The 21,410-nt window shown below is 38.9% G+C and overlaps 1 long non-coding RNA gene across 1 annotated transcript in view; it reads right to left on the minus strand.

The window, feature by feature from the left end:
* Positions 1–3,122: 3,122 nt before the first annotated feature.
* LOC103463974 (uncharacterized) overlaps positions 3,123–21,410 on the minus strand; it is a 69,859-nt gene continuing 51,571 nt past the window's right edge. Inside the window, exon 3 of the long non-coding RNA XR_533563.2 lies at positions 3,123–4,631. This is a non-coding gene — a long non-coding RNA (uncharacterized LOC103463974). The remainder of the gene's footprint in view (positions 4,632–21,410) is intronic.

The raw sequence follows: 21,410 nt of genomic DNA on the forward strand, positions 1-21,410 counted from the left end.
AAAACGTTTTTGACGTTTACATCGTATTATGTTATTCCTCATTAAAAACATACCTGGAGTCTTGCCTTGATTCTTTTATGCATGTCTTGAGAAATCTCCATGGCAACCATTCAGCTGTGCAAAACACCTGGGTGGACCTAGCTCCACCTTCGAGGTGCAGCATCCACCCAGCCCCTTCAGACTAGCCAGGAGCAATTAGCAAACACCTGGTGGAACTACACATCTGCTGACTTCATTCTAGGAGCTACTTTTCAGTGCAACGCTGGTTAAAAAAAAAAAAAAAAGAAGTTATTAAAGGATTCATAGAGGAGCCATATTGTGATGACTTCCTGAAGGTGGAGTTTCAGAAAGAGCAGGATTGTCTTAAAGAGACAGAAGCCTAATTTCAAGGTGTTAAATTAGAAACTCCAATTTCTTTTAGTCATATTTGATGTAGCCTATACAGCATTTTTGTTACAACTGAATTTAACAGCTACTTTATTGTGCTATAAAATTTAACTTTGTGGCTGGAAAACACATAATACTGGTCTTAAAAAAAGATTCCATTGTGCTGTAAGAAAAAGAGACGATAATAATAAAGTGATCCTATGCATGTCCTCAGGCCTGATAAAGGCCAATAATTAGTTCAAGGACAATAACTGGCATCCAAAGAGGCCAGGTTATCTATGTAATTGGCTTGGTAAGCTAAAGAAAAGCTAACTCTTGCTCGGGTTAAGAAGAATGAGAGCTAAGCTGCAGGCCTGGCTAACAGAGAGGCTGCTGAGTGGGAACAGGGCGCGGGAGTCGGGATGATTGAACCGGGCTGTCTTCGGGGAGGGGGGAGTTACATGTGCTAATCCTAATCAGGACCTGTTCCCTGCCATGTAATGGAGTAGGAACAAGCTCAAGCTCGGCGCTGGACACGCTGGGCTACATTAGTGAGGAATGTTTTCCAGCGCGGGACACCGTTTCTATTACGCCGCCACACGCGGCAGGAAGAGGAAGCTGTCACTGTGAATTAGCCGCAGTGCGTGCCGTGCAAACATATCTTGTGTAATTGGAATAAGGAGGAAAGAAAAAAAAAATAAGAGAGGGGAAGGCTTTTTGCGATAACACTCGGCTCGGCGGTATGTTGGAGACGTTACGAAGCTTTTAGCAAACTGTCAACCTTCAGGACAAAAGGAGTCTTACACAGCTGCCTCCGGAGGCTGTTTCGTTTACTCACCATACATCATCCCGGCTAGCCTAGGTTACAACTCATACTTTCTCTCTTTCTCCCTCTCTCTCTTTCGGAGCACTTTGGTTGAAGTTTTCTTCTCCTTAAAACAAAAAACCTGTCCAGTTTACCTGATGATATCGACAGCTCTACTGTAAAATCTCCTGCCGTCAGAGGTCAAAAACACGATGTTCGCCGAGTCGGCTTCCATCTAAAAGGGAGTAAATCTCAGAGCGGAATCACTTTTCTGACAATAATTTATAAATTATGCACCGCTTGTGTTTGAATTCAGAAAGGCTTTCATATCTCTTCCATTAACTCAGATTAAGATTTCATACTGATGCTGGGGAAGAATGCTAGCAATATCCACCCCCCTCCCCTCACACACACACACACACACACACACACACCCTCTGTCTCATTTCAATGAAATTTTTATTAGTAGCTTTTTTTTCTGTAGTACACTCCTGTTGGGATGTCTGTGAATCTGAAGCTCGGCTTTGGACATGAACTCCCCTCAACCTGCCTGCCAGTGGCTCTGAAGGTTTCAATAATTCATGGGCTCGGGCGAACTCAGCCGTGAGATTCCAGCTGCAGAGGTTTAGCTCTAATGTAGAAATTGTGAACGGATGAAAACTGGGATGTCATAAGTAATACATCCGATCCGAGAAGGGTTTTTTTTTTTTGTTGTCATCCGGGATGGGGGGACCTGTGACTAATAAATTAAAATAAACCAAAAGAGAGGAAGAAGGCATTTAAGACCCAATGCTCCTTCATTCTTCCTCTTTGTGTTTGGAAAATGAAAAGACCTAAAGCTATAAGGCTAAAATATATCAACCTTAATCTCTCCGTGCTCCCGTTGATTCCTCATTGTGTGCGCTCTTTGGCCCCCTTTGTGCAGCCATCAATACAAACCAGTCCCCCTAATGTCATCCCTCTGAAGAAATGGGCATCACACCACTTACACTTTATAGGACAAATCTATTTATTCGAGCATCTCGCCTTTCTCTCTTCCCCGCCATCCTAACGGAATTCAAAGCATTCGGAAAATCTGTCCATTCAGCGCTGGTGTCCCTCCGCGTTTCCCTCCCCCTGCAAGGTCAGATGAGATGGGTCTGATGAACTTTCTCTTTTCTTCCACCGCTTGCAATCTATAGTGTTCTCCCCTGAGCCATATGTCGTCCAGTGTAGTCAGGACTGTTTGTAATGGCTCTGCTAACAATGCACTCTTTGTGCCGGATAAGGGGAAGGAGAAAGCTGGATGCCAGGGGGCAAGAGGCAGAAGAAACACTTTTAGTGCCCGCTTATATCTCTCTCCCCCCAACCCCCTTCCATTATACAAATGGAGTCTGCTGGAAATATTTGTCTTGACAAGTAGTTTAGCATTGCTCCACGTTCCGCTGGCCTCCATGAAAGATTAAGCCATTTAAGAACAGATGCTACAGCGCTTTCTGCTGCTGAATACGCCGTGTCTTCCACTGACATTTCTCAGTTTTCGTGTTCGTGGCATGTGGATTACTTCTATCGATAGCTGACATTAGAACTCTCCCACTGTATTTTGGAGGGTTTTATTGCTGATATCAACGCTGCTCCTTGGGGAGCTCTGGGGTAAGTGTGCCCCCCAGCAGTCCGGCCCCTTAAGAGACCCCCGCTGCACGGGACTTGAACGCAGTCTTTGCACTTCTAACATATCAATATACAGAATGCTCTCAGGAGACTTTCCTCTCGCACTTCAACAAGATTCATCAACGCCAGACATCACTGTTTATTACAGAACTGTAGATCTCAAATATCAGTTGTGGTAAACATCATCACACAATCTAGACATAAACCCTGCTGACCCCCTTCCTCCTCTCAGCCCACCTTAAGAAAAAACTATTACAGTTTAGTTACTAGAAAGAAAGTAAATAAATACCAACAACAGAAACTGGATATATGACATTTACTGTTATAGGATATTTCGCTTGTGCTCAAAGATGAATAAATTGTAAATTAGAGAACTTAGACATTCAGTTTCATGTATTTCTTCTCTTAAATATTGTAACATTGTTTCACTGAAAGGTAATTTGTTTTTTTGCTCGATTAACAATAATCTCAATTTACAACAGTAAAAAGAGAAAAATGAATGAAAAATTCTGAACAAATGGTAATCTTAGTCATTAACTATAATCAATAAAACCTAATAGAGAAATGAATCAATCTAAATTGAACACATGATAAAAAACTAAATAGGAGAGGGGAACTTAAGTCGTTTTGAATAAAGTCTCAACTGGATGACATTTGTGACTGGTCACAGCAACCTCTCAGAAAACTCCTCAGATTTACAAGCAAGCTGATTTTAAACACAAAGTTTACATTTTTAAACATCTGAAATGGCACAGAGTATAGAGTGGTTTCTTCATAAGTATATTTTGCATAAAAACAAAAATTACAATTTTCTTTTTTCTCCATTTCTAATCTGGCAACTTGTTCGCATGTCAAATGTTTGTAAGTGCCAGATCCAGCACACACCATGAAAGATATTTTCTAGAAAAAAATCATGGAAGAGTGACTATGTGAGATATCGGGAAGAACCTGAGCCACTTAGGGTAAAAGGGGATTTCATACGTTTAAATTTAGGCAAATATTTCCAATGTTCTCTTTCCTTTTACAGAAAGAGAACACATGGAAAGAACCATCAACCCAGAGTTTCCCCCCAGTGTTTTATATAAGCCTGGCGGGCCACCGGGTTTTACTTTCCCACTCCACCAGGCTAAGCGTTGTTTGTTTAAAATAGGGGTTTTTATGCAACAGTAACAGTAAAGACAGATTAAGCTAAAGTTTATAGTCGCCATATTGAACTGGATATGAGAGTGTGGGCACTACCTGCTTCTGCCCGTTGGCCTCACACACCATTTCCAAATTATGATGCCTGCTTGTACACCTCAAAATTTTTGTAACATTTTTTAATACCAAAATGCAGTGGGCCTCTGGTGGAACGCCGTAGCTCGCGGGTTAGCAGTTTTCTGCAGGAAACACTGAACAACCGTGTAAGATATCAGATTAAACCACCAGTAACTACTCATATTTAGATGAAATACATGAATCAGTTCAATATCCCAGGATTACGTGTTCAGGGTGAACATGCAGACATAGGAATTCCTGCCAAGTTTTAACAACTGTACATGAGCAACACAGATATTACAACGCAAGTAAATAAACATTGCACAGAACAGAAAGCAGTTCATATTAAATACAACTCTAAGCTTGTAATTAAACAGTTCAGATTCTGAACGGCTAATCAAATGTGTCTTGTAGTGGCAGCTGATGCAGGCCGTGCCACCTTCATTTTGATTCATATCCCCATCGTCCTCCTCAGGGTCATGGCAGCTGCGGAGCCGTCCCCAGCTGCAGGTGGCAGAGTACACACCGGACAGGCTGCCAGTCTGTTCCCGGCCTACCAGCAAGGCAGAAGACAGACAAATATGTTCAAATTTGCAGGGAGTGTAGAATTTGGAGTGAATGTCCATGTCAAACACGAATGCTTTTGCACTTTTGGGGAAAGAAAACTAGTGCAGGTAGAGGGAGAATCCAGACAAGCGTCCAGCTAAAGCTGTTATACTGTGAGGTGACGGCGCTGATGGACATCAGAACCACCGAGTGGAGGTGAATGGATGCATCCAGCTCATGAGATATAATATTTGCACTGACAAAAAAAGAGAAAAAAAAATAAACAGCATAGGGCAAGATTTGTTGTTATTTTCTGGAAAAAGAAAAACAATTCCTACTTTAGAATACATTTTTAAACAAATAGTTTTTTAAATAACTTATTCTGAGTGAAGAATTTATTTCACAACTCTGAGGGTGCCTGGATGAAATGAGACGTGGTGAAAACAGCACTTCGTTTCTATTTGGGATTAATAAAGTTTTTTTTTTCTTTTTAATTTAAATCAGTTATGATTTTATGTCTGTCAAATATTTCAGAAACATGCAAAGCTTGGGTTTTTTTTTATTTTTAAACACATTTTTATACAGGGCTAGCAGCAGAGTTCTGTCAACCTTTCTGTCAACTATGTCAAGGTAATAGGATATTACAAAAACAAATTCCTTTTATACTTCAGAATAAGAGTTTGCAGTGCAGGCTGTCAAGCTAAGAAGCAGACATCTTCATATCCAAATAAATAGGTCCAAATGTAAACACCACAAGCAGACTAGGTTTAAAGTGCACACTTCTGCTAACTAGTTAGCAGAGCTAAGTTTTTATTTAGTTCTTTAGCACTTTTGCTAACTCTAAAAATGTTTAGCACACTTAGCTTTAGGTAAATACATTTTTCCAGACAAATTCTGAAGCACTAATTTATGTGGTTGTTTTGTAAAACAAGACAAACGTAAATACTTGATGTCATAAGAGAACATGTAAACGATGATGTCAACTTTAAATTGGTGTTCGAGGGTTGAGGTATTTGAATTGAAGTTTGTGTTTTAGTTTTAGCATTAGCGTTCTCTAAATACCGTATTGGTGTAGTGCGTTACCATCAACAGAACCAATGTTCATGATTAGTGCTTCAGGTTTAGCACAACAAATTTTTTAGCTAACTTTTTAGTTTAGCCCAACCAGATTCTTAACCAGGATCTGATAGTATTGTAGAAGGAGGTACAGATTAGGATGATGGCAAGAAGATCATCCAACCTCAAAGACATGGAGCCAATCACCAAACATAAACGGCAGAAATTCTAATGAAAACATAAAAAATAGCTGATCAGAAATTTTAAAAAGAACTGGATCAGTCCCAATGAAGATTTTTGTGTTTTAGCAAAATGTGATTTAAAACTAGCAAATTATTATTGTTTTCAAAACTAATACTCATTTGTATTGCTCTGTTTGGAGACATGTCCCTATTTTCTATCAGAAACAAACTTGATTAAAATAAAAATAATGTCACATCTAACTGTCAGGAGTATGAATAATTCGCCTCAAATTTGCATGTTGGCAGGAACTAGATACTGATCGATTCATATGCCAATGTTAAATCTGTCTTACTCTCAAGGTTTTTCAGAGCAGCGCTTTTCCCTTTGTAATTTGAGAACAGTCCATGTGCAGAATGACTGAAGACACCGTCATAGAAACGGCGGCCTCTGTGGTTTGTTGTTGTATAATTACAGTGATATTGGCGCGTCTAAAGGCACAGAGAGAGATCCAGGGACCGAGCCAGCAGAAGTCCGGGTCAGTGTGTAAACACAGCTGATTGTCTGGGACAGCCTCGTTATCTAAAAGTCGTTTCCATCATTAACACGAAAGGACACACGTCTCCTCTGGGAGTAGCTGGACAGCTTCGGGGTTAAAAGGCACATGCTGAACTATCAATATCTTCCACTAATTGTATGCTTTTTAATTAGAAGCATAATCAATTATGAAATCGTTTCTTTCGCTGCAGTACGGCAGTCTGGGCTTTAAATCTGCACGCAATGCAACAGTACAAAAAAAAAAAAACAGAAAGAAGGAAAGAATAAAAACAATTAAAAAGCGCACCAGACATAGGACAGCACATCATTTGCATCATTTATTTTTTTATTTTGAGTCTGGGCATTCCTCTGACAGAGAGGAACTTGATCGTTTGACCTCTGCATCGTCGAACTGCGACTGATGCGCTTAATCGTCAGCTGTCACTTCCTATCTTAATTAATCCTAATAGACTATTGATGCGACACAACTGTTAGGCTTTATAATTAGTATTACAATTTAGACCGGATAATCTAACAGGGCAGTCCAATTACTCCGGAGGAAATGGAAAGCTGTCGTTATGAAACAGCGAGTGCACAAAGAGAGAGAGGAAAAAAAGAAATGAGTGCTGTTCCCTGCTGAAGGAGAAACTCATGCATACATTAGACAGTAAATGACAAAACATTCCCCCTGCTAATCTCATCAGGCATTCAGTGAATTAGGGAAACTAATTGAATTGATTGCTGCTATCAATAACAAACAAATCTGTTGAGTTGTCCATGCTCATATAACCTGACCTGATTCCTTCAGCTGTCGCTCTCTGTGAGAACGCCGCCATGCCACGAGATCTGCCCGACCGGCCCTTTAACGCATCTCTGTGCTTCCACGGTGATAGGGCAATTAATAAAAAATATATGTTAATAGCAGCTTAATTGGTGTGCAGGGGCGGCTTGACGGGGGGCCCGCGAGGAACGGAGAGGAGGCCCGACATATGGTCCCCTTTCCAGGATTTGACTGTACCACTAAAAACAGGAGCCTGCTGTTTTTTTTACATCAGTGATGTCACTACTTCCTTTCGTCTCCTTAAGACAATATCTGCTCTCTTTTGGCTTTATAAGAAAGACAACATCAACCTTCTGACTCCAAACAAAAAAGAAAACAAATTGAAGGATAGTATTTGAACAACAACAAATCCATCACTGAAAGCAGCTTCACGTCTCAATTACACACCGTGAAATTCAGCTCACACTACTTTCTGGGATTTTTCTGGAATAATGGTGACCTAATGATAAATTATTACAGTAATTTTTTTTATTTTTTATTTCAAAATGCAAGCGACTTTACGAATAAAGTCGCTTGCATTTTTTTTCCTTCTTTTCTTCTTCCAGAGTGACTCAGTGAGCGGCTCCCGTTTATGTTCTGCTATGGCGGCGGAGCGCTGAGCGATGCCAAGTGATTCATACACAAATGACCTGAGGGAGGCAGCAGTGCAGCGAACAAATGTGAGCACAGGGCCTCACACTCTGAGCGTGCTTTAAAGGCCATTTACATAGTGAAATCTAATTACCTCAGCTCTATGAGAGAGTATTTGATCTCAATCTTAAACAGAGCAGAACATATTATTAAGATAAAAAAAAAAAAAAAAAAAAGAGGAGGGAGAGGAATGAGGAGGAAGGAGAGGTGGTTGTGTTGGTGGGGGTTTCTTAGATGGAGGTGGCTTACTGAACAGAGGATTCAGCTTGTACACAATTCAGCGCCCTCTTTTTAATTATTTTCCAACACAGATAAAAAGGGGGGAGAACACTGATTTATTTGTGTCCCCCGAGACAATACAGGCTCAGGGGATGGAGGAAGGGGGGAATGAAAAAGAAAAAAAAGAGTGAATTCTGGTGGATAGTGCAGGGTGAGCAAAGGAAGTCAGGGTCACACAGAGGAGCTCTGAGAGTCAGTGAGTTTCAGCGTGGTTTTATTTCTATTTTTTACATGAAACGCCACCGTTCATTCTCTCGTGGCCCCTCACACAGGAGATAATATCATCATATAGTCTACAGATTATTCTTTTACAAAACTATTTCAGACGTCTCTTCGGTCCTTAATGACGCCTCAGATTAAGTGTTAAATTTCAAACTGTAGTTCAATCAAGTTGTCTGACTTTAAAATGTGAAAAACACAGACAGTTATTACTTTAGATAAGAGGCAGAATTCAGCTTCTATGCACTACTAATATGGAACAAACTTCCAGAAAACTGCTAAACAGCTGAAACACAGTTCCTTTAAGACTAAAAAGCAGATGCTTTTGATCCATAATCACTGGAATATTGACCAACATATTTGATGATTTTGATGATGGAACTTGACAAAATGTAATGTTTGTTACCGATTTTTACAATTGTTGACTATATAATACGTTTATGTTTTTTTTATGTTTTCATACTTTAAGTAATTGATAAGTGGCAGTTATTTATTTCCCTTTAATGGTACTTTTACAAAGTTATCTATCCATCTATCAATGTGTAAACTTAGCCACAAAGTTCCAGATAAACATTTCTAGAACTTTCTTCACCCTATCCATAGGAAATAGTTCAAAATGTGATTGCAAACCATGTTAGCCATGCATGCGTGTAAAACAAGGACTGAAAAAATACCAAAAATAATATAGGGTCATATATATATATATATATATATATATATACACACACATATATCTAAACTAATATCATCCAACTATCTTCAAGGATTAACGATCTCCAGTAGCAGTCAGTCTTGCAACAAACCTGAAGTGACCTCTGACTGAAGACGGTTGCTGTATGTATCATCACATACCAACAGATTATTACCATCTGCTGGATGACATTTTTTGGAAAGGTCTGCTAATCCGCCTCATTTGCTGTTGCCACTCTCCTTAAATCAGCCTAGTGGGATGATTAGAAAGCAGAGAGATGCTCATCTTGTTTCCTATCAGAGATAAACGTCCCGTTTGAAATGTATCACTTTAAACTTATCTTCTGCATACATACATCTATGCACATGGCAAGCAGCTCAGGTTTTTGTGTCAGTTCTTCTCGTACCGTTCGGTCTGTCCGGTATCGGACATGCCGCATACATCATTTTGGTCCATTTCCAGTTCGTAAGCTCATTTCCAAATGCCACTTGGTTTTATGAGCTAGTTGCAAACGGAGCTAGGTATGCATGCATGTGTTTCCTCTCTTTTACATTTAACTACAACACATCAAACCCTTTTGTTATTCCAACATAGTTCTATAATCTCCGTTTTTCTTTCAATTTTTTTTTACCAATACTCATGAATCGGCTTGTGCGTATAGCTTTGTCCTTATTTGAAATTACAAAATTACAGCTTTCTGAAAATAACTGTGCTCTTTGAGTTCTTTGTTCCTGCTATTGCAGCAGAATTACATATAATTTTAGTCACTCCATGAAGATTCTCTTTGAGCTTTGACCTTTAGTGTGTAGTAATAAAGAAAATGATGGGGGGATTGTTGGGGGGGGGGGGCTCCTTGCCGTCTGTGAGAGACAGACAGCATTTCAATCCTGCAACCTGCACTGCTACCTGGTTCACCATAGTGTCTATATCGTTTTATTTTACCTACAGTTACTATGAATATCATTTAAGAACTCACGTTTTGACTTTTAATGTTAATAATCCTCCATCCACCTGACCACACCGTTATCTTTCAGACCTGAGAGGCCTACTTCACTCACTAGAGAAAGCTTTTTTTCCCTCTTGTTTTTGCAAGTTTTTCAACCTTTCAGCACATCCAAGTGTGTAATCATGTTTTTGCAGCACAAAACTGACTTTCGCTGGACCCAGCAGGGATCTGGAGCACAATAACATTTGTAGGAGCCTATGGATTTGCCGTATAGAGAGAACTTGTTTGGAAGACGTTGGCCGTTAGAGTGGTGCTTTGTGAAGCCAGCATGCCTCGAGATCTAATAGCTTCACAGGGGAGAACAGTGAGGATGACTTCACTGTATCATCCAGGGGGTGAGGGGGTGAGTTGGGTGGTTAGGCGAATGAGAGAGCACGGCGAGGCGAGGCCCTCCGCTGTTCCCTTAAAGCAACATGAGGTTCGCTCCTTCCCAATAATCTGGGCTGGGACCTCAAAGACACGATGGGGAGCATTGTTGTCTCCCCCCACCCGCCCGTCCCCGGCCCCCCGGTCTATGGACGGGCCCCGACATGTGGTACGCTGCTCATTTCCGTCGCTTCCCATGGCTTCTTGGAGACTTTTTCAAACAGTGAATGCCGGTTTGGAAACTAAAGCCCACAGGAGCCTTAGTGTTTTTTTGGGTGTTTTTTCCCCTGATATTGGCTGTACTTCAGATTACCACACAGACAGTTCGGTAAAACAGTCAAAAATATGCCAAAACAGTTTAAACTGAAATATTTTATTTGTTCATTTCTCATTGTTGTCCCTTACATTTTTTTGTCCTTGATCTGAAGGCTGAAAATAAAATTGTAGTCAAACATTAAAAACCTTACAAAAAATAAATACCAATGTTATAATAAATAACTAAATAAATTAAACAATATGTGGATGTATAATATTTACTAGTGGGAAGATTCAAAACTTTTAATGGATTTAAATGATTAGGAGGGTAGTATTTTCCAGTGATATACTGCTATTTCTTTAGCACAACCAAATAACTATGTTACTTTCGTTTGTTATAAAATATATCGTACACCTATATAAGAAATCTGACTTTGTAATTAAATGCCTTGAAATTGGGCTTCTGTCACTTTAAAAACTCCTACTTTTTCTGAAACGCCGCCTTCAGGAAGTCATCACAACATGGCTCCAACAACAGGTCCACCCAGTGCTTGCAAACTGCTGCTGGCTAGTCTGAAGGAGCTGAAGGGGGAGTCGTAGGGAGATGTGCTCTGTGAGGCAAAATTTTAGAAACTGATGAGGGGAAAGAGGAGATTTGTCCTCGAAGGCGGGGCTAGGGATAATCAGTTGTTTTTTAGAGCTGGATAGTTGCCATGGAGATTAAAGGATTTCTCAAACATGCATGGAAGAATTAAGGCAACACTCCGGGTTTGTTTTTGATGATAGAATAACATTATGTAAAGCTCAAAAAAAGTTTAAAAATAATAGGCAATTTAGTTTATTACATTGTAATAAAAATAACAAAATAAATAAATAAATAATATAACATATATATAAGTGAGACACAGAGTACTCTGCATCTATTCTTGATGCACTTTAATGTTATTCTTTCATCAAAACATACCTGGAGTGTTGATTTGATTCTTTCATAAAAGTCTGAGAAGTCCTTTAATCTCCCATGGTAACCATTGCCTAAACACCTGGTCAAAGCCCCGCCTCTTTCCACAAAGCTCCGCCTTGGAGATGCAGTCTCTAGCCTCACAGAGCACACCTGCCCAGCAACTCTACCACTCAGCTCTGTTCACACTAATGCATCCAGTCCGTCATATTCATGTGTCTGGTTTTCAGCACCATGATAAAAAGAAATGCCTCTGAATGTCTTTAAATCATTAGATCCTTTCCTCAGCTTACAAAGATTTTCTTACCCCCTCTCCTTTTTTGTTGCAGGCAGCTAATGTACAATTTTTTTTTTTTTTTTGGTTAATGACCCACTCAGTCCATCTTACAAGGGCTTAAAGCATTCTTATCAAAAATTAGAGCTTTCAAACAGCTCTATTTAAAAACACAGAGGCTGAAAGCAGATTTTAAATGTTAATCATTTTCTATGTGCAACCTGGGGCTTGCCTCAGCCTATGAACTGAAGCTTAAAAAGGTGTGGGCTTAGTCTGGTCTGAACATTGTTATTTTTTTTATATCCAAGCTGCAGAAAATCCAATTATTAGCAACAACCCAATTACTTTCCCTTCAGATTCAGCGGCTCAAATCCAAGGTTGGCTTTACGGATTAGCGAGGTTTACCGATGGACTCCGAAAAAAAAGGAGGGGAAGCAACAATATCGAATTTCCTGGCCGCCCGCACTCTTCCGGGATTTGGAGTCGGAGGGTGACATGATCATTGAGAGGCGGAATAATGACAGAGTAAGTGACGGAAGGAAGGAAAGAAAGGAAGAGGGACGAGCCAGAGAGCAGTCTCCAGACGGCGGATCAGTTATTTGAGGTCAAAAGTGCAAGTAGGGCCCGTCGATGGAGACGGAGTCACTAATAAAGTCATATTGACTTTACAGCTGCAGTTAATGCTGAGGAGTTACTCCACAACTAAAGATCCGCAGCGTTTGGAAGTCAATTAGGGGGTGGGTGAAGTGTGTGGTTGAGCTGTCACTTTTAACCTGGGTGGGATAATGCTAGCTGCTGACCTTTGACCTTTGACGAGTCCTCTGACTTCTAGCACCTGCAGGTTTCCTCTGTGCGGGAGAAGAGTGTAAATACTTTGAAGAGTTGAGCCGTCATGATTACAGGTGTTGGTGAATTAATGAGAATATCATTAGCTATGTTTCTATGTTATAAAAAGTTTTGATTTATTTTAAATATACATTCCTATTAATGAAGAAGGATTGCTTGAGTCACGCCCAGCTCCCGAGGGGGGAGGGGCAGAGTAAACGAGCTTTTACTTTAAATAAATACATAAACAAATCTTTATGTACCCTTTCAAATAAAATAACCATGTTTATTATTGCAAAATGAACAATAAGGATATAAACAGTGACATGTAAAATGTTGAGTAATTAAGCTCAAATTTGCATAAACATTAGCTCATAAGTTTCAGAAATCTAAGGTTTAAAATCTGTGAAGTCTATTTCTTTAAAAGCAAAATCCATCTCCTCAAGTAAGAGTAGCAATAATAATATTACTCAAGTCAAATAAAAAAGTGCAGTAAGACTACTCTTCTAAGTACCAAAAAGTTACTCAAATAAATGCAACCAGTACGACATTAGATTACAACAATACTAGTAGCCCATTCCTGTTAACAAGTTTAACAATATTGGCTCTAGCTACTCATCATTTAGCTAACATTACCTGCGTCCCACAGCGTCACTCAGCTCACTCTGTTAGTTTGGCGGGGGAAAAAAAAAACATATTTTTTTTTTTTGTCTTTTGTTAATTTGTTGCCAGGATTCTAAAACACATGTGTCTCTGCATAGCAGCAGGTCTCAGTTGCTGCCACACAGGTGTACAACCAACGCAAGCATGTTAGTGCTCATGTTGCATTCAAAGGTGGCTCGGAAAAACACAAAACAACATTTTAACAATGGATGTTGTAGCAGGTGAAAAAGTGTAAGAGACAGAGGGCACAGATATGGGATGTGCGGTAGGCTATTTTATACCTACTGTATCAAATAGAGAAAGGAAAAATAGAAAGTTGGTCACTCTGAGGTAAAAAAGAAAAAAAAAGGAAAAATAGCTTCCAGTCCAGGGAGGACACGTCCGACTTTGTAGGCGGGCAATGCCCCCCAAATCCTGCCCAAGAGCCACTCACGGCTCCGGAGCTGCAGGTTGAACACCCCTGGTTTAGTGGCTCCTGCTGTAGTCCATGCCTTGTCAACTCTGGAATGGACTTCACTCAGCAATCCTCTCAATACTGACACGCCTTTTTCTACCGCACATTTTCCTTCCACATAACATTCCAATAAATTGATTTGTAATGCAGGACTGTATGAACAGCCAGCTTCTTTAATAATCACCTTTCTTAGTTTACCCTCCTTATGGAGGATGTGACTGTTTGTTGGACGGTTGTCAAGACAACACATCATTTTTTATTTTATGAATTTGACTTTTTGGCGATAATCTAATTGACTTAGTTGCACATGTAAACAAGAGATCTTAACAAAGAATGAAAAACCTACTGCTGACTGTTTTTATTCCAAACAAGACAAATATATATAATCCATTTCTGTCACAGTGGGTCAAAAAGTGCCTTGAAATGAGATCCTGATTGAATGAAGCACTTGAAGCTTTCTAATAAGGAGATTCATGAATGAAAAGCTGCAAATTTAGTGAAAGCTTTGTGATCTCCGTCACACTAATCACAGTGGACAGCCACCAAACAGAACCTGCTCTAAATTCTAAATTTGGAGCAGGGGAAGTCTTTTGGCGGTAATATGCAAGAAGATATGCTGTTTTGTACTACTGCGCAGAGACTGGGCTGCATGCTATTCCACGAAAAATATTACTAATATAAAGCCAGCAGTGATGTGAGGCAACGTTACTATGATTGGCTAATTAACCTGCTAACAGCAGCGTTGTCCTTTTAGTTATCCGGTACCCTATTAATCATTTTTGCAAAGATTAACTAAACTGAGGACTTTCTGTCCCATCCGTCTCTTATGAGATCTATTTAATTCCAACAGATTCTGCTTAATAAGCTGCTCTTTTCATCACTGAAGAACACAAAACTTCATGATGAGGATGCTAGCCTCCGCCACGGTTTGGACCAGGAAGACGTCCTTCGCAGTAAAGTGAACAAGAGAAAAGCCAAAAAGGAACGAGTCACACACAGCACTTGACTGGACGTTAGTCATTCAGATGAGACGCTGTCATTAACTGTAATAACAACAGAGTTGGAAGGCTCTGAATCAGGGCCGGAGTGCCGGGCAGAAACATTTCTGCCCACTCAGCAGACCTTCATTTACATGCAGCAGCATTTTGCTCAACTTTCCAGAGCTGAGACCTCAATGAAGGCAAAGCAGGCGGGATGGTGAAGGTCAGCCTTTATAAATGGATTTTAACTTTATTTCTGCTTAATAAATCAATTTATCAGCGATTTCACTGACTTCATGTCTGTATGTCGTTTTTCTCTTTTATTTCAGGATGTTTACAAGATGTCTTAACCAAACCCAAGTCTATCGTTATTTCCAATATATTGGCCTGAAATGCATAGTAAGCAACACTATTGCTTATGAAATAAATTACAGAACAGTATGGAAAGTATAAAATAACATAACCAGTTATAAGTACTAACATTACATCTAGTGATTGAACAACCTAGGTAAAGAGAGAAATCATTAAATGAGTCTATGTTACAGTACGTAACCACAGACATGCTGTAATATTGCATTTTGAAAAAAAAAAAGAAATATAGAAAAGTGGCTCTAAGCCCTTAATCCCTTTATGATGTGATCAGTCATTCCACTGCTACCATTACTGTTACCAACATGAAGAAAAAAAACAGAATTTGTAATAAATTACATAATTGGTAAACAATGTTTTCAAAATGCTTTTAAACATTTTTGTAGTGTATTTGTCAAAATTAGGCACAATAGGATTCAAAGAAATAATAGCGTAGTACACTGTGCCAGGCATAGGCCCCTTCACAGTTTCCTCCTGGGGACTGCCATTATCTTCCCCCTTGCTACTATGAGAGTTGTCTTTCCTTGCTAGCCTATAGAAATTGTCAATACATCAATTGAACTTAGTCTGCCGGACTATCTGGTGTGAAAACACCGATAGAATAACCTGGAATGGTGAACAACTAGCTAAAATGTAAAACATTAAAAATATTGAGTGAGCATACTGTCTATCTGAACTTAATAATTTAATGGTACAAATATTTCAAACAAAGACCTATGAAAGTTTTGTAGGGACTCCATATGGCCAAAGATCTGAGCCAATATTGGAAAACTCCCCACAATAACAGCGTTTCCATTACAAACGAGCACAAAACACAATTTTGCAACTGTGGCATTTCCATTTAATAAGAAATTCAATGAATAGGTTTTTTCAGCTGATGGGTCATTAAAAAACATGCCACACCGTCACCCTCCAACTGCTTCCTGTCATGTTGTTCATCATCGTTTTCGCCAATGGAAACATCCAGTTGTTGATCATGTGACTCGTGTGATGTGAAAATAAAAAGTGTTTCCTTTGCAGATTTGTGAAATAAACCAATGTCAATATGGCCAAAAAAAACCACCACACCATAGCACCAACACTTATAAAAAAATGACTTCTTTTAAAAAATTTATTTTTAAAGAAAATTTATTTTTGAATTTTTTTAAACTACTGAAACATGAGGTGTACTCAGTTTGAATTGAAAGAGGGTGTAATTTCTTTTTTACTCTTCCTGCATGAATAAAATCCCCAATGCTGTCCTATTAACTAAACTTACTTTTATAGCCTGACACTGCAACCAGGATGATAACTGATCAAGAGAGCATTATTTAAACATTTCTTAATTATTAATAGTCAGTTGTCACAACTTTCAACCCTCCCTGGTGTTTTCATGAGTTTACCTTATGTTTAAGTCGGAGCAAAGTATTAATATGCTTGGCCGTTAATCAGTCAGATGGGTGTATATTAAGGAAATAATAAAAATGCTGTGATTTAGCAACAGAAATATCATGTCACTGCATAAAAAAGAAAAAAAAAGTGAAAGGAGGCGACGGTACAAGTGAGAATGCTCTAATGTCGTTTCCCTCTAGACGCGCAAGCATTGGAGCATTTAAGTCGCTAGACATACAGCCAAGATTCAGACAAGTGAATTTGTGAGTTAAGTCGCCCCCCCCTGCCTCCCACCTCCTCACCGTCTCAAAGGCCCAGTGCAGATAGCGAGTTCCATTAGGAATTTCAAGTTGAATTAAGGTGCTTGGGGAGGACACATTAACACATGTGCTGCTTCTGTAGTTAAATGTCAGAATGGGAATGAGGCCTGCGACTTTATATTCCATTAGCCGCCGCCTCGTGTTTCCCCTGCTGTGCATCTAAATAAATAATCGAGACAGCCTCCAAAACAAGAATCATCTTTTCACAATAATAGAAAATTAATGGCTCTGCTCGGGTAAGTAAATTACACCGAGAGCATCCCGCGGCCTAAATCACTGCTGAGAGACGACGACAAAGGATGCATTATAGGCCATGGCAAAAAAGGAACTCACTCGTCCAGAAAATCTTGAAATCTGAATAAAACGTTGGGGGCTTTCAAGCTCTTTACAGTCACCTTGCATGAAACTCTAATTCAGTTTGGCTTCTTATTAATTCATAAGCCATTAGTAACATATTTCTCTAACAAAAAGCCCCTGACAATAAAAAAAAAGCAAGTGTTTGGTAGAGGCATGTGCAATTATCATTTAAGCATGGGCGATTAGGAAGAGGTTTCAAAGAGATGGCTTAGAGTAAAGGTTTTCAAATATGCAGAGCTGAACTGTCTTATGGGGTATTAGTCAGATATAAATACATCTAAAGTGCATTTTGGTTTTGGTGTGGTGGGTATATCAGCTGTCCAGTTAAATCACAACACTTTGAACTTCTATTACAAATGGAAGAGAGAAGTTAGAAGTGATCCAAAAGCGTTTTCTGACCCTAAACTTCACGATCCCGCATCCTATAGTATTTATTACCAAATAATGCGGCCTCAGTCTGAATCTTATGCAATTCTATAAAAGCCTATATCAGCCAATCAGATTACTTCAAAAAGAAAAAAAAACACATGATTTCCTGTTGGGAATTAAACATGGCGCAATGAGATTTCTTTGTGTGGACACATATCTAGTTGGAACAACATTTAAATAGAATAAAGTTAAAACAATACAGTGTTGATTGAGGATCATGTCAAACTAAGTACGCAGGTATATTGGTGCATCATTTGTCTCAGGTGGTAATGCATGGTACCCTAAATCTTAGTTTTTCCATCTACACATGTAAACACAGATTTGGAGGTTTCTCAAAGATCCACTTTGGTCAGAGTTTTTGTAAATAATTGTTTTCTAGTGATATAGGACACAATTTCTATGTAGATGAAAAGTCAAAATGCACAAAAATGTATTCATTTTCCAAGATATCCATGTGTGGTCGAGGCGTTAGAAATCCGTTATGTGAGCAACGGACTGCAGCACAAATGTTTTTGTGAATGAATGAGCTTGATTAGTTACCAGTGATGTTGGGATCTAATGGCTCATAATCAGTTCATGTCAGCTGCAGCTTAATAACATCATTAATGTCTTTCTAAAAGATTATTGTATGCATGAAATGATTTGAATAGTTCAGGAAGTCAGAAACGTTTTGCTGCAAAGTTAGCTGCAACTTAACAAGACGACTCTGGGCTGGAAATATCAGAACAAAACCACTTCCTGGTCCCGAAGTTTCGCACTCATTTATTTACTTACAACACTTTGTCTCCTTCGTTATGTTGTAATTCACACCTTTTATTTGGACATCTTTGCTATTTAGAACTGAGAATGAAGGTTCTCGTGCGGATTTAGAAAACAGTTTCTCAATATTATTAAAAATGTGATTATTATAAGAATTGGACAATAAGAAGCTAACTTTATTCCATCAATGGTAAGCCAAAAACTAAGAAAAAAATGCTTAGAAATTCAGCTTCAATAGATTTGATTCTTTCAGTTATTTTTGTTATAGTAATATTTTGTATTTCTAATAGGTACATTGCTTTTGATCAATTTTCAAAATAATAAATTAACTATACCAAATTTTTAGATGTGTATAAAATGCTAAACAATTCAAAGATAATCAAATGTTTATGTAATAATTTAGGTCATAGCTAGCTAGCTTTAGCTAGATAGATAACTAGATAGTTAGCTAAATAGCTAGCTAGAACACCGTCTTGACTACAGGAATATATTTCTAATTGTACCGTTGATGTTCACTACACTTTACTGCTACATGAACACCACCAACCGCTTTGAGCTTATTGTGAAATGTTTAAAATAAAGGTGGGATCAGCTTAAAGTAGGACCTGGTTCCATGGTGGTGGAGACGCTAAAGATGCTAATAGCATCTCATATCCCCACATAAACACCTTTCCTCTCGAGGCCCATAAATTATTAGCACGGATGCAACTGGCTGTTTACTTTTTAAACAGGATGAGCAAGCTGAAGCGTGGAAAGAGGCAAAGGGCTGGTCTGTGAGGCAACGCAGGTTACATGCAGAGACCTGGGACGAATAACGCTGGGAGAGTCATGAATAAGTCACATGGCCCCTGGACTTTCCTCTGAAGGCACAGGTGCTCTGACATGGAGCTTTTTCATGAGATAGCACAGAGACGACTCAGAAATGAGGGAATTTCAGATCCATCCAAGTATAGGTACTGCATATGTGGATGATAAGTGTGAATACATTCCAGCTCTGATCACATACCAGTCAATCTTCATTCATTCTGCAGAAACCACCACAAGGTTCGCTCACTTGCTCTTGGATGTGTTATTAGTTGTAGGAAGTTAAGTATGTCCACTCACCCTTTACCACTTAAACTTTTCATTATTGATCATGTTTTTATATCTTATTGCTAGCTGTTCGCTGATGTAAAGCAATTTAAGGTTTACCAGTCATCATTGTGTGGTTTGACTGTTAGTTTTTATTAGACTGCCTTTATAGAAGCTGAGGATCCACTAAAAGCAAAATATTAATACAAAACGTTCTGTTCTTACAGTTCCGACTGCGGCAACTTCCTGTGGACTTCCACAATAAAAACCTCTAGGAGGTCATTGTCCTTGGATTCCTCTAGATGTGCACTGGTTTCCATCAGCGCACATAAAACCGGTCCAAGCGGCTGGAGATTAGGGGGCAGTGTTGAGCTACTTTTCCGTGCTCAGTTGTAATTCCATCAGCAAACATTTTCTGAGTTAAACGTCAGACAAGTTATTGACATGATGAGAGAATAACAAATATTACAGATACAAAAGGCCAGCTGCCCTAACCTGATGATAATACTGTTGATAAATATTCATGTTGCAGGAAACTAGACTGATGTTATATTTATTTTTTGCATACAGCACAGTCAACAAAACAACAAATTTGATGACTATGCAGATTTGCAAATGATAATTACACGACAGTATTTTTATCACAACCCCACAGCAAGGCCATCGTGATGCTCGGCTGCCAAAGTGATTTTTGCCTCCAGTTCAAATGATGGTTGTAATAAAGCAATTAAGAGCTGGGAGGCAGAGGCCAGGAGCTCGCTACCCTTCCACATCTAAACAGAGCTGCAAATTAGGCTCCAGCAGGGAATACAAACATTTATGGCCGCAGCATATGCTTGCTCCCCTTGGCGTTGATAGCAATAGCTCATGTCAAAGCAACATGGAGAGGAAGCTGAAAGGAATTAGAAGCAGCAGAAAATGTCCACAGAAACTACGGGGTTACACCATCCAAAAGTAACAGCTGAAATTTGGGTTATTTATCTCATCATAACAGAAGTAAAATGGTTTTTTTTCAAAGTCATATTTCCACCACGTTATTCATTCATTTATAGGTTCAAAGGCAAACATTTAGCTTCTAATGAAATATTTAGTTGGTAAACTCAAAACCAACTATCTAGTGAACAATCTAAATAATTATATTCAGGTTAAATATTTATCTAACAATCTAAATATTTAGCTGGCAGCTTAATTTTTAGGTAATGTGCAAATTTACATGCCGAAATGCACTATCAAAAATAAAAGCTGGGTCTTCTGAATCCCTCTATAAACTCATGCTGGTGAATCACTTCATGTCACCTCTTCATCGCTGTCTTTTCCTCTTTTCTTCTACATTTTACCTTAAAACAAAGAATGAAGCAAACATTTAGTAATATGTTGACAGGAACAGTTTATTTTGATTGTGCAGTTCCTCTGATCAACAGGTGATTTTGCATATTATCTAAATATGTAGCTTTGCACTAGTTAAATACTTAGTTTCTAAACTATACATTTAGCTACCTCAGCTTGCTAACAAAATATTTAGTTTGGAAGAAAATATTAAGTTTGGAGCTAAATATTTAGTTTGGTCCACTAAATATTCAGCAATGCAACTAAACATTTACTTTGAAACAGTATAAATAAATGAATATGATAATGACTTTCAAAAGTGCAGCCCCATTGTTATTTTCTCTTAAGACAAACAGCAGCCCATAAGAAACGGACTTCATTCTTCCTAAATTAAAACAGCAGAAAAAGTGAACGCTAAAATTATTTAGTTAGTTGGTAATGCAAGAACCTCTATACTGAGAGGTATTTAAAGAATAATCTTTGGTTCATAGACTACTTTTCAGTAAAACACAGAGCTGATATACCAGAGAGTGGAGATTGGTGGGGGGGTTGGGGGAGGGGGGGTTATTC

The sequence above is a fragment of the Poecilia reticulata genome, chromosome 4, assembly GCF_904066995.2.
Source record: "Poecilia reticulata chromosome 4, P_reticulata-male-v2, whole genome shotgun sequence".
Taxonomy (NCBI): Eukaryota; Metazoa; Chordata; class Actinopteri; order Cyprinodontiformes; family Poeciliidae; genus Poecilia; species Poecilia reticulata.